The following is a 12,766-nucleotide window of genomic DNA, read 5'->3' on the forward strand; positions in this document are numbered from 1 at the left end:
CCAGTTTAGAGGCAAAATGAGACATTTGCCTTTGACTAAGGCAAAATGGCAACATGACAAAGTTGCTCATTAAATCATCTCCTTTCTTATTGTTTGTAATTCAGATCAAGAATGGCAGGTTGAGGCTGGAAAAGATGAGATATTATGATTTCACACAATCTTCAGAATGATTAAAAGATTAATTATTACATTCCTCTGATAACCACACAAAAATATTATTGGTTAAAACTTTGGTCTTTATTTCCCTGCTTATCTCTGTACTTTTCATCTTCTTGAGGAGAAAAAAAAAAGGCATCCTGTTTTTGAGAAGTCTCCAATAATGCAGTAGAAGAGTCCTATTGTCTTCATGTATAAGACATGAAATTAATGCATAAAGTAGAATTTTCTGATAGACACAAGAACTACTTTACACTTTATGATCCATCATGATAAAAGTTTTAATCTATGCAGAAAAAACTGTATGTGGCTTTCAGAAGAGGCACTCCATTTGTTTTATTTTCCGGAAGTACTTTCTTACTTCCTATAGTCCCTCTGACTTCAATCAGTCAGTATTAAGGTAAATGGTATCTTAATTTCACTTTATGAATATGCCCTACAACAATTCATAAAATGAATTCATAGTTAATCTGAGTGTAAATAGGAAGCATAAGGTGTTGGCTCTTCATCTTTTCCAGATTGCCCCATAAATCAACAGGTAACGTTATCCTCTCTTAGTTTGGCATTGAATCCAATGATTTGAAAATAAAAATTCATTTTTGCTATTAGTGTAACTGTAGCAATTGTCACTTTCTCAGGGTAAGCCGTACAAAGGACATGCATTTCTGCCCGGGTCTGTTAGTATTCTTTCATAACCAACACTCCCCAATTTTATGTTATTAAATCATTAATGCATAGCATAGCAGTAGGTCAGTATGATCGCAGTAATATTCAAGATGTCAGTTAATTCAGTACAGGATATCTCTGGGGGGAGTCTTCAGGTATGACTAATTTACAAAGCTTCAAACTTACCTGTCCTCTAGTGTGAGGCTTCCTGCCTCTGCATCATGCCTGGAGAGCAGTTTGTGTACGTGAAAGCCTATCTCTTCTTCCCAACTTATATCTTCTGTGAGACCAGCTGATAAGACCTTGCTTCTTTCATGCTTACTCACAGTTACCCATTTTATCAATTTGGTTTCATAACCTCATTTTGAAAGAATAGCTTCCAGCCTTCTTTCAGTTGTCTTTGATCAGTGCACCCTGGCTGGAAAACTTTCTCTTTTTCTAAAACATGCTTTTCACAAAAAAAAAAAAAATCTATCATAATGTAGGACTCTTGCATATATCTGAGCATCTCACCCTACATCAGCAATGCATTAGGTGACAGCAGTGGACAGAAGCACTCCTTTGGTAGCCCCGGTGTGTGACTGGTGTGGGTTTGTGCCTGCTGAAAGCTGCTGTGTACCTGGGTGGCTCTCAGGGAAGGCTCTGGCAGCCCTGGACTCCCCACTCCCTGCTGCCAGGGGCTGCAGCGCATCTCCCCAAGGCAGCGCTGCTGCTGCTGATCTCTGTGGGCAGCACTGCTTAGTCGAAATCAAACGACGACATCTCACGTGAGACTTTCTGTGCATTGTGCTTTTATGGTTTTAATAAAGTTGCGGTTACAGAATACACTAATTCTATTGCCTGCATGTTTTGGTGCTTGGCTAAGGTAAGTGAATATTGACACAACCGCTAACTGAAGTTGGTTGTGCTCTGAAGAAATCCACTTCTATGTGTGAGAGGGCATCTCCTTGCCTGCCATTGCCTTTCCTACTGGCACAGATACCAGTTTGCATCAATTATGATTTATCAGTTGGCAGGAATGATCCCAGTTCAGGAGAAATGAAGGTGAGATCAGCAACAGTTTATGAGACCCGCCCCCCCGCCCCAAGATGTGAGGAGGGATTGTCTTGTTTTGCCCCTGACCAGCAATGTGGAGGCTGAAGCAGTTATAGGGCTCATCACAAGTCCCCTAAACTATTTGCTCCCCTTCTGTGTAGGGTGTGTTTATTGTACATTTATTTAAAGTGCTTCAGGTAGGAAAAAGAGTATTTACAATTAAATGTATGTAAATGGAAGTGGAAAGGCTTGATTGGAAAAACATCAAGTTTCTAATACATATTACTATACTAAGACCTCCCACACAAGACAAACATTTATAGTCAGATCTAATGAATATTCCTTTCTGGTTCCTGTGCCAAATGGAGATTCATGGAAGTATCAAAATCTTTTTGTTTGCATCTCAGTCTTCTACAAAACTGAAAGAATCTTTTATTTGGCTTTAGTTAATTCTGTGGGATTTAAGCCTCTATTTGGTACTTTTTAGGGAATAACAGTAAATGTTTATTGGGCTGGCCAAAGCTGATGTTATGCTCTACCTTTTAGCTATCTTTCTGTGACCATGCAATATATAAAGGGCAGGCGGTCCTTGTAAATGTCAAACATTAAAAGAGAAAGTATTAAGCTCTTTTTCTATGGACTATTGTTTTCTAACCACACTGATAAGACTAGGCTGATTTTTCCAACGAGCAGTAAGTTCTGATTCCAGTTTTTCTTAAACCATTATTTTCTGCATTTTTTTTTCCTGTCTTGCAAATTCCAGCTCTCCCGCTGCTCTCTGTCTCTGCCCTCCCGTCTCCTCCTCACTCACACATGATTCCGAGTGTAATGGGTGTCATTTCTCTATCTCTCCATCTGTTCCCACAATCAACACTCACAGTCCAGCCCCTACTTTGCATCTAGTATGCGTATTCTCTTTATCCTCGGTCTGTTTTGATTTCACGCTTTTCCTGTCTTTCCTTTGCCCTCTCTGCCATGTCTTTAGTCTCCCTAGCCATTAGAGACCTGAGGGTGTGGTTTGACATCGCAGCTAATTTGGGCTGCTAGCTGCCAAAAATGAGTGTCCCCGTTCCCCTGGCTGCACGCTGCTGTGGCTTCCCTTGAACTGACACTGGCTGTCACCTAGCAGTTTAAGTGAGACAGAGTTGAGGAGTTAAACTGGTAGAAAACTCAGCCTTTAGCAGCAGAAGAATAAAAAAAAAACTAGTTCTCAGTGTTTTTATCTCACCAAACCAGGTCATCAGGATTTGATGAGTAGCAGCGGCACTGCTGGGGATGGGATAGAAAAGACACGCTGGACAGGGACAAGATCTCCTTTAAAAGGGCAGCTGCAAGGTCAATCAGTCTTTTGCAAATGATCAGCAGTGTAACTCCTCCATCTCTCTCTCCTGTATGTCTTCGGCTGCATTTTGCATGCTAAGGATTGGCCTGTCCCTTCCCTTAATAGTTCTCTTTCAATAGTAGTGTTGGGGAGTTTCTTCCAGCAAAAGGAAAACTGTTGAGCTGCTTTAAAGTATTTTAAAATCAACAGGGTCAGTTGTGCCTTTGCAGCCTTACAAAAGGGGCTGGAAGGCTTTATGAGCAGCCCCCAGTTTGTGGAAGGAGTTCTGAAGGGAGAAAAGCCAAGCACCGTGAAAACAGCTATGACTTGTGTGGGTGCCAGGTTTTTTCAACAGATGGGCAGCACCGTGGTAGAAGAAAACCAAAAAGATCACACAGCTTTTCACAAGGTCTGCCGGTGGGCCGGGAGAGACTTAATTGCAACAACTGCAACCCAAAAGAAAACGTTTCCAGCAGCAGGTACCCTGGAAGAATACTTTTATCTATGGGTTTTTTAATCTGCTGAGATGCATGACTTTGTGAGGTTGTGGTAGGATGGTGAGGATCTGTCTCGCCTCGTGGTCAAGCACTGACAAGATTGCCCAGGCTGGCAAGTAAGTTTGGCTTTTAATACTGCTGCAACAACAACAACCCCCAAAAATCTATTGAGGGAGACTGCAAATGAGCAATCTCAGCAATCTCTCCCGTTTCAATACAGTAGTTAAAGCTAAAAGACTATACAAGTGCCTTGTTAGAGTGGATACTTTTTTTTGCCTAGTTTCTGACCTGTGAGCCTCTTAAAACAAGGGCATTGTTTTCAAATCAAATGTTATAAACTGAACATTGGAGTTGTTAAGAAGAGATCAAAATTTACATAAGACTTCTCTTTAACCTATTACCTGTGAAAATTTACTTCACGCTGAAACTTGTTTTCTAAAGTTTACAGCATACAAAACAAATGGTTTTTAAAATTTCCTTACTATTAGTACCTTAAATTGTGTTTTCTGAAAGTGAAAAAAAATCTTGGAAACTTACCAGTTTAATTTGCATTTTGGCTCTGATGTAACTCAAAATAGATTAGATTAAAAAAAAGGAAATTTGGCAAGTGATTACTCAATTACATGATTTTACTGCTTTGGTATTTTGAAAATAAAAATGAACAGATCTAGTTTACTTTGAAAAGCGCCTGGTGCACGTGTGCTGTAACCACTTTTCAGAAACCATATGGAAGGTTCCCTCACTGCGTATGGCAATGCTACCCAGAGCTCCAACATGTATTCCTGTGACAGCCTACACTAGCTGCACAACATCCAGCCATGTCAGGGATTTTAATGTATACATTCAGATCATACTGTATTGAAGCAATGCAGGGTAGTGAGTTGAGTGTGTACAATATGGGAAGTTTGCAGTGACAGGGCTGCATTGCTCCTTTTTCACAGAAAGGAAATAAAATTACTTGGAGGTAGTGCCAGGCCAGGAAGTTAGGAGGAATTGGGGGAAAGGATACGATTTATGTGGAATCTATATTGTGCATGACATAAAGGTGAGCAATATCAACAGATACTTTTAAAATATTTAATCATCTAGAGCTATGGATATTTGATCATCTCTGTGCCTTCCTCATTACCCTTGATTCCCATGCAGTCATGTCTTCAGCACGTCCCTGGAAGCTGCTCATTTCCAGCCTTCATGCCAAGGGGAGGGAGCCACTGCTGTCTCCTAGAAGATCAAGTGGTGACAAACTCCCTGGAGTAAATTAGCATTGATCCTCCACATGGTGAGGGATGGGCTAGGACTGTGCTTTAAACTGAGAATCATCAGTGTCATCTGTTATTTCCCTCACCTTGTTTTCCTTAGCAAAGTGGTACGGGAAAACATCTGTCTCTGATGCATCCCCTTGGAATGCCTGGGGCTGTATTTGTGGCTTTCAGGTCTCTGCTAAATGCAACAGTTTTGTAAATGTATGTGCAGTACCATGATCTGGTCACTCATCTGTCCTTTCCTATAGAGCCACTTTGGTTCTTGAAGGTTTCTCCACATGCATGTGTGCAGCTGTCCCTTCAGTGCAAAGAGCCAGGATCTGCGTCTGTTCATCCAGCACAAAGCCAGCTTGTGTGGTGGTGAGTTCAATCGAGATAATAGCAGCTTCAAATGACAGAACCCTTAGTGCCATCCCTGCCCTGAGAAACTGTAGCTCTTCCAGTTGGTTTTAGTGGGGGTTAAGATTTTGAGAACATTAATCTTGGTGTAGTAATGACGGTACAGACCCGAAGTCCTGACACATGATGAGCAGAATATGCTGGGAAATTGTTAGAAATTTATCAATGCCTTTTGAAACAGTGGCGTGGAAGTGATGGATTGTAGGATTTCGCTTGACTATCGAGCCTATGGAGCTTCAGCAAACTGGCCCTGTCTGAAGAGGGGTCACTGCCCAGATGTCCCTCACACGATGCTTGTTGCAGAGAGGTAAGCGTGCTGCTGCTGCAGCAGGACACCTGCTTCTGTTCCCCTCAAACTATTTAAAGAGTTACACAGCACATAAGACTTAGTTGCCCACTGTAGATCTTGGTCTCATCCTACTGCTGCTTACAAGTAGCTGTTTTGACTACTACATACCTGATAGTTGGCAGACCTGTTTCTGAAAAGTCTATCAGGTGAACCTTTGCTGTCCAAAGTAAAGCTCTTCTCAAGACCATCTTAATTGCCATCATGTCTTCACTTTTCTCCTGTTGAAATGCAAAGTGATGGCCTTCAGGAATCCCCAGTGCCATGTCGTTGTCACTAATGTCATCAGTGCATGAGGATTGTTGCTGCTTCTCCTCAAGAACTGGATACATTTTTCCCTCATTCCTACCTTTGTAGAGACAAGAGACAAGCTCAGACCCTGGCCTCCAAGACAGCAAGCTGTGCTGGCACTCTGTCAATGGCCCCAGTCACCCCAGAACTGACAGATGGACAAAGCACGAAGCTTTTATTCAACAACAGAAGAGGAGCTGACAGCTGCCATCAGTTCAACATATTTCTGCAAGGGGGGAACTGCCATGCAGTTACCAGAAGAGCTGACCACCTTCAAAAAAAACAAAGAGAGTTTTCTACCACTGAGTTTGTGAGGTATAGACTGTGAGTTTCAATTTCTTATCTCTCAGGTCTGTTACCAGAGGCCAACACGTGCAGCAGTGTGTATATACAGATTGTGCTGTTTCAAGTGACTGTCACATCATGTGACAACACCTTTCTTTGTTGGGGTTACCAGCAAATCTGGGGCTTCTATTCTGGAGATGAAAATAAGATTATAGGACCGGAGCAGGGGGGGAAATTGCTTCCCGGGCACCATATCCTGGTGGAATCGTTGCAATTCATGTATTATTCAAAGTCTAGATTTTGCAGCTAAGTCTTAAATTAACCTTGAAGTTATCTGAAAAGTCTCTTCTTCCCTATCAACTGTGTGGTTATCCCCAGCAAGCGCCCTCACTACTTACACATCCCACAGCCCCCAGTCACTGCTGTTGCAAGTACTAGAGAAAGGAAATGCAAAGCAGAATCTAAAGAAGTGATTTAGAAGTTTATTCGGTTTAATTCACAAAGTATCACTGTGACAGCACAAGGCTCCTGAGCATCTACACTGTTCCTTAGTATTTGGGGTGATAACTGCAAGTGCCAGGTTGGACATGAGGAAAAGGTTCTTCCCCCAGAGGGTGGTGCAGCACTGGAACAGGCTCCCCAGGGAGGTGTCACGGCCCCAAGCCTGACAGTGTTCAAGAAGAGACTGGACAAGCCCTCAGACACATGGTGTGAACTGTGGGGTTGTCCTGTGCAAGGACAGGAGTTGGACTCGATGATCCTTGTGGGTCCCTTCCAACTCAGGACATTCTATGATTCTCCGTGAGGAAAGATGGGTGCCGTGCCCCTTTGGCACCGCTGACCACAGGCCGGTGCCGGCGGCGCTTCCTTTCCAGCGGGTGGAAGTTTCTCCGCTGGGAAGGCGATCAGAGGCCGAGGTCCCCGGGCGGCCAGGTCTGCTTTGGCTCCCCCTGGACGAGGAGGCCGCGGAGGGGCCGCCGATCCCGGGCGCTGCGGAGCGCTGCCGCCAGGGGGGGCCCTTGTGCCGCTCCGCGCAGCCCCGGAGCAGAGCAGCGAGCGGCCCCGCTCCCCGCGGCCGCAGCCGGGAGCCGCGCTCGGGTGGGCCCGCAGCGCGGTCAGCGAGGTCCCTGCTCGTACCGAAGTCTCCTCAGAAGCAGCGTCTGTGCCCGGGACCCGCTTGCCGGAGCGGTCGCTGCCGGAGCGGCCAGGCGGGGAGCGAGCCCGGCTCCTTGGCAGAGCCCCCGTCCCGGTGCCTCCCGCGGCGCTGCCTCCCGGGCTCCCCCACCCACCTGCAGGCAGCCGGGGGCGGTGCGGGGGACACGGTCCTTCTCACCGCTCAGCGTGCCGGAGCGGAGCGGGACCGGAGCGGCCGCGGCTCTGCGGGCAGCGGCCACCGGCGGGGGACGAGCCCCAAATACCCGGCAGAGAATGCCCCGCACCGCGCCCGGGCCGGAGCGGCTGAGCCTCCGCCGGACACGGGGCGAACAGCCTCTTCGGGTTCCTTTTCCTTTGCTTCGGGGTATTGGGTTGATTTCTTTTAATTTTCTTTCACACACACACACCCCAACTCCTGCAATTGTTTTAATCCACCTGACCCGGTATTTCACACGCTCGGGGGAACCCAGAACGCGGTTGAGATCGAGTCCCAGCGAATGAGACGAAAGAGAGAGAGGGAGCCGGAGAAGTTTAGGAAGAAAAGTGTGAAATAGATTTAAAAATAAATAAATAAATAAATAAATCAATAAATAACGCACCCAAATACGAGTCATTAGAAAAATCCTGAATGTTTGAACGTGTGTGTGTGTATGTGTTTTCCTTCCTGCCAAAGATGTCAAACACTGTCCTTTTCCCCTCTTTTTTACAGCAGGCTAAAAGGAAAATTCTTCACAGAATCTTAAAGAACTTTTTGACACAACAGCTTCAAAATCTATTTTCTAAACAAAGATTTATACATATTTATATGAGCTTAATCCAGATTTTTTTTTTAATAAATCATTCTCAGAACTGCAGAGGTAAACTATATGTAAATACCTCAAGTAATAGGCTTGTAGTGCAAATCACATCATTTTATCTTCAATTTTGCATTCGTTTTTCTGGCTTAAAGGTGCATCAGAGATATGCATTTTAGCATATTCAGAACACGGGGCGTGAAATTAAATGTTTGACAGAGTGAGAAAAATATACAGACTTTGGAGATGCCTTAAAAATAGTAATTTATGCAGATCTAGAGGAGTGAAATCATTTGCAATGGAGTGACCCTCTCTCCAGGAATTTTTTGCTCAGTGTTCTTCTCTAATCTCCTGCTGTATCTTCATTTTTCATTGAACTAGCCAGTTTTCTGCGAAGCAGTCTTGTAGATAAGGGAAGTGCTAAAAGAAGAAGAAAGAAGAAGCTCAGTGGGTCCGTTTCCATTGCACTTTTACCCAAGGCAATGGGCAGAATTTAACGGATTCCTTCCAACATATGTTTTTGCCAGATAAGTAAACAGTGTGTGTCGGAAATGAAAAAGCATTTGCAATTTAATGACATTACAGCTCTCAGCTTAGGCTGGCGTGCTGCGAGGCGAAAAGCAGAAAGAGAGAGGAGAGTAGAAAGAGAAAAAGAACAAAGTTCATCTTCCCTTTTGTGCATTTTTATCAAGGAAAATATTACTTCTTTCCCCCTCTTGTTCTCTTTTCTTTTTCTCTTTGCTTTTTTGTCTCACTCATTTACATTTTTTTCTTTTCTCTCCTTTTCTCTCCTCTGTTCACTTTTACCTTTTCCTTCCACTGCCACCGACTCGTTTCCTTTCACCACCACCCCCCTCCCATTGTGTCGCCTTATTCATCTATTTGGCCCATTCAGTTTTTACCTATAAGGAGCTGTTTATCCAACAATGTATCTTTTTTTTTTCTTTTTCTTTTTTTTTCTTTTTTTTTTTTTTTTTTGCCGTGTTGTACTCCCAGCGCTAGAGCTCGCAGTCAACAGGATTGTTGGAGGGATTATAACGTTTCATTTCAAAGCGCGACAAATCTGCTTGCCTCCCTCCGTCCCCGCTCTCCCCAGGCTCGCCGGTCCCTCGCAGAGCCGCAGCACCCCCGGGGCCGGGTTCTACCCCCCGGGGCCGGGAACCCCCCACCCCGGGCCGCCCCCGCTCCGCAGCGGCGGCAGCAGGAGCGGGAGCGCAGAGTCGCCCTGCCCGGCACCCCCTTCCCCCGCCCCGAGGGCTCCCTCTGCTCCCCCGCCGCCGCCTTCGTCTCGGCCCCCCGATTTCCCCAGTCAGGAGGTGTCGAGGAAGAGCGCAGCAAAGTCACTGGCTCCCACCCGAGGGTTACCCCGCAGCTCGGGTGTAATTAAAAAATACCTCCAGTGAGCGGCAAGTCCCGTCGCACAGGCACATATCTGAAAAATACATTTAAAGAAAAAAATGTACTTGTCTAAAGACCCGTGCATGGGTTGGTTGTTTGGGGTTTTTTTGTTTGGCGGGTGGTTTGTTTTTGTTGCTTTGGGGTTTGCCTTTTTTAATTTTTTTTTATTTATTATTTTAAACCATGAAATTACATCTTCCACATCTCCCAGATCCGGTACTTGGTAAGTAAAAAGGGAAATCTGTTTGGACATAAGGAGGTAAAGTAGCTAGAGGTGGTAATTTAATCAACCGAGGATATATTTCAATGTTTTTTCTGGTCTTCTAGGCATTAGCACTTTAAATTCATTATGTCTGTTTGACAGATATATGCAGCCTTAAGGATCTAAAAATGAAACCCAAGAAGTATAGCCTGCTAGAGGACATATATTGAAGTTAAGAGATTAAAACGGTCTAACCATTGCAAACAGAATGGAACATCTCGCATTTCTCATTCCTTATAAGCATGACTATTTTGCAGATGTTAAATACGGTCTGCTCTAATTATGAACGAGGGGAGGGGGGGACCCACTCAAGAGCCGAGGCTTTCTAACTTTTACGTTGATGAAGTGGATATTAGAAAGACAATATTAGCTCCTGTGCTGTCTCGGGCTCGGGAAGTTTTACATGGGGGATTTTCTCTACCAATAATTTAATAAGGATGGAGCAGCAGACTCTCCTACGTGCTTTAAAGACTGAAGAATCATGCATGAATTTCCTATAAGGCAAATAACAAAAAAGCAAAATGAGAAGAGCAGGTCTTTTTTTTCCCGTCTAACTGGGGCACCGAGGACTCTGTGTCATTACAGTAATTTAGCAATGTTAATGATCTGTAATATTAATACATCATACATGAAAATGGGGAAGAGTTGTCATAATTAAATGCATTAAGCCACAATTAAAAAGTCATCTAAGCAGTTGTAAAGATAACCAGTGACGATAAGGCTGTTCATTACACTGCAAACCTCCCTGCTCGTGGAAGTCCCTCCCTGGCAGGGCTGGTTGCAGCAGCCCTGGCCCCGGCACACGCGTGTCAGGGCAGCAGCCTCCCACTCAAGGCCGGGACACACGCACCCTGTCCGGCCTTATCAGCCCATCGCCAGCCGCGCTGAGCGCCTCTGACGTCGGCGGGGGCTGCATCAGTGAGCCCTTTGGTGGGTCTGTTCCCGTTCTTCAGGAAAAAGGAAAAGAAAATTAACAAAAAAAGAGAGAGAATCTCGTCCCGGTCACACGTGTCCGCCCAAGCTGGTCACTTTTTCAAATCATGTCTCTAGACTCACTGGAATGAAGCTCTCGATATTTTGCCCCACCGCGGAGCCAGTGCAACACATAAGCACAAATCCAGATGCAGGCTGCCCTTTGTCACCTGCCATCCCCTCCCTGCCTGCCACGGACACGCGGGGTGGGGGTCAGAGCCAGGCAAGTCCCGTGGAACACGGGTAGCGACCATGGGGGTGGCTCCTGGCTGGGCCTCTCTGTCCCGGTATCCCCAGGGGCGTGAATCCCTGAGCCGTGGGACTGAGCTCAGAGCATTGGGACTGAGTCCTTCGCCTGTGGGGGCTGAGGCCCCGAGCCATGGGGCTGTCTCTGCCCTTCGCTCTTCCATGCACAGCCAGCTGCCCAGTGAGCCAACGTGTCCCTGGTAGCATCTCTGTGAAACCATGTGGACATCTGGGTTTGGGGCACGAGCAGACACTGTTTGGTAGTGCAAGATGCAGGGCCTGGCTCTCACATTGCCCTGATGCTGCCAGCATCCCACAGGGGTAGCAGTCCCACACATTTCCTCTTGTAACTCGTGAAAAAACCTCATCCCCAGCCTAGTTCTGTCAAAATGATCCGGCTTTAAAACAATCCACTACAAAAAAAAAAATTATATATATATATATATATATTCATGCTCAACCAGATCACTGCTGATAGCCAGAGTGTTTCTTCTTCCACCTCTGGCAGATTTTTCATCCCGTGGACATGCACGGTGATTTTCAGGCTTGTTTCCTAATGGAGAAAAGGTTGCACTACCAGGCAATGTGCTTGTGTAGGTCTCTCTGGTGGTCCCTTCCTGAAAACCGCTTATCTCTTTGGCCAAATTCAGGCAAATCTGGCTGATGGAAGATGGTCTCACAGCCTTTTATTATGGAAATGGACAGCTGGGTATGGGAGGAAAACCCAGTCTGATGATTCCAGAAGGAAAGACTCCAACACAAGCTCAGTCCTATGAAACAGATATGGAGATGCTGAGCATCCCAACCCAAGGAAATGTTTCAGATAGGCATTTAACATAATTTCAAAACTTAGGCCTATTTCCAGCCATAATGCACAACTCCATGCAAACATAGGCTTGCTTAGCCTGGAACTGCCTTGGAAGCTGCAGCACAGGGACACTGTCACCTATACAGGTCCCGAGAGGAGCACTGCGCATTTCACCTGATTATATCTTTTCCACTGATGTTGATGTCAATGGTGATTGTGATTGCAAAAAATAAAAGCAGTGCAAGTAAGGGGGGTAGAAGTAATGACAAACAAATGAATCCGAGTAAAGAATACAAAGTAACACAATTTGTTCAGTCTTCACATATTTAGGTAAAGTGAATGCTTTTGTGTTTTGTACTACTGTTACATTCAAATGTACCCTATAAATATCTGAGATTAATATCCTAGCTGGATATTGCTATTTACACCATCATACTAATGAAAATCATATGTAACTATTTACATGTGTAAGTCCAATATTCATATGTGGTGCTGGTGTGTTTCCTTGGAGGTCCCTGCCTTCCATGGGAACGTTGCTCCTTTGGGTAACAGCATGAAAATGAGAGCTCACTCCTGTGACTTTTACTGCTGAGACAGTCTTCATTTGGATTTATTAAAAATCCACGGGTGGAAAATGGATATATCCTGCAGAACCACCAAGGTGTAAGTTGTGATAAACCAGGGGGAGCAAGTAAAATGAAAATGTCAAAGTGATGGAATATTTGCTTATGTGGATTTCTTAAAGGGCTGAAGGGAGCTTTATCTTCCCTTCTCTGCCAGCAGCCGTGGATGCTGTGCATATTCCCAAACTAATATGTGATAGGATCACAGCTGTGTGACTACATGGCCTCCCATTCAGATCAGAGCTGGATC

The sequence above is a fragment of the Columba livia genome, chromosome 1 (genome assembly GCF_036013475.1).
Source record: "Columba livia isolate bColLiv1 breed racing homer chromosome 1, bColLiv1.pat.W.v2, whole genome shotgun sequence".
Lineage (NCBI taxonomy): Eukaryota > Metazoa > Chordata > Aves > Columbiformes > Columbidae > Columba > Columba livia.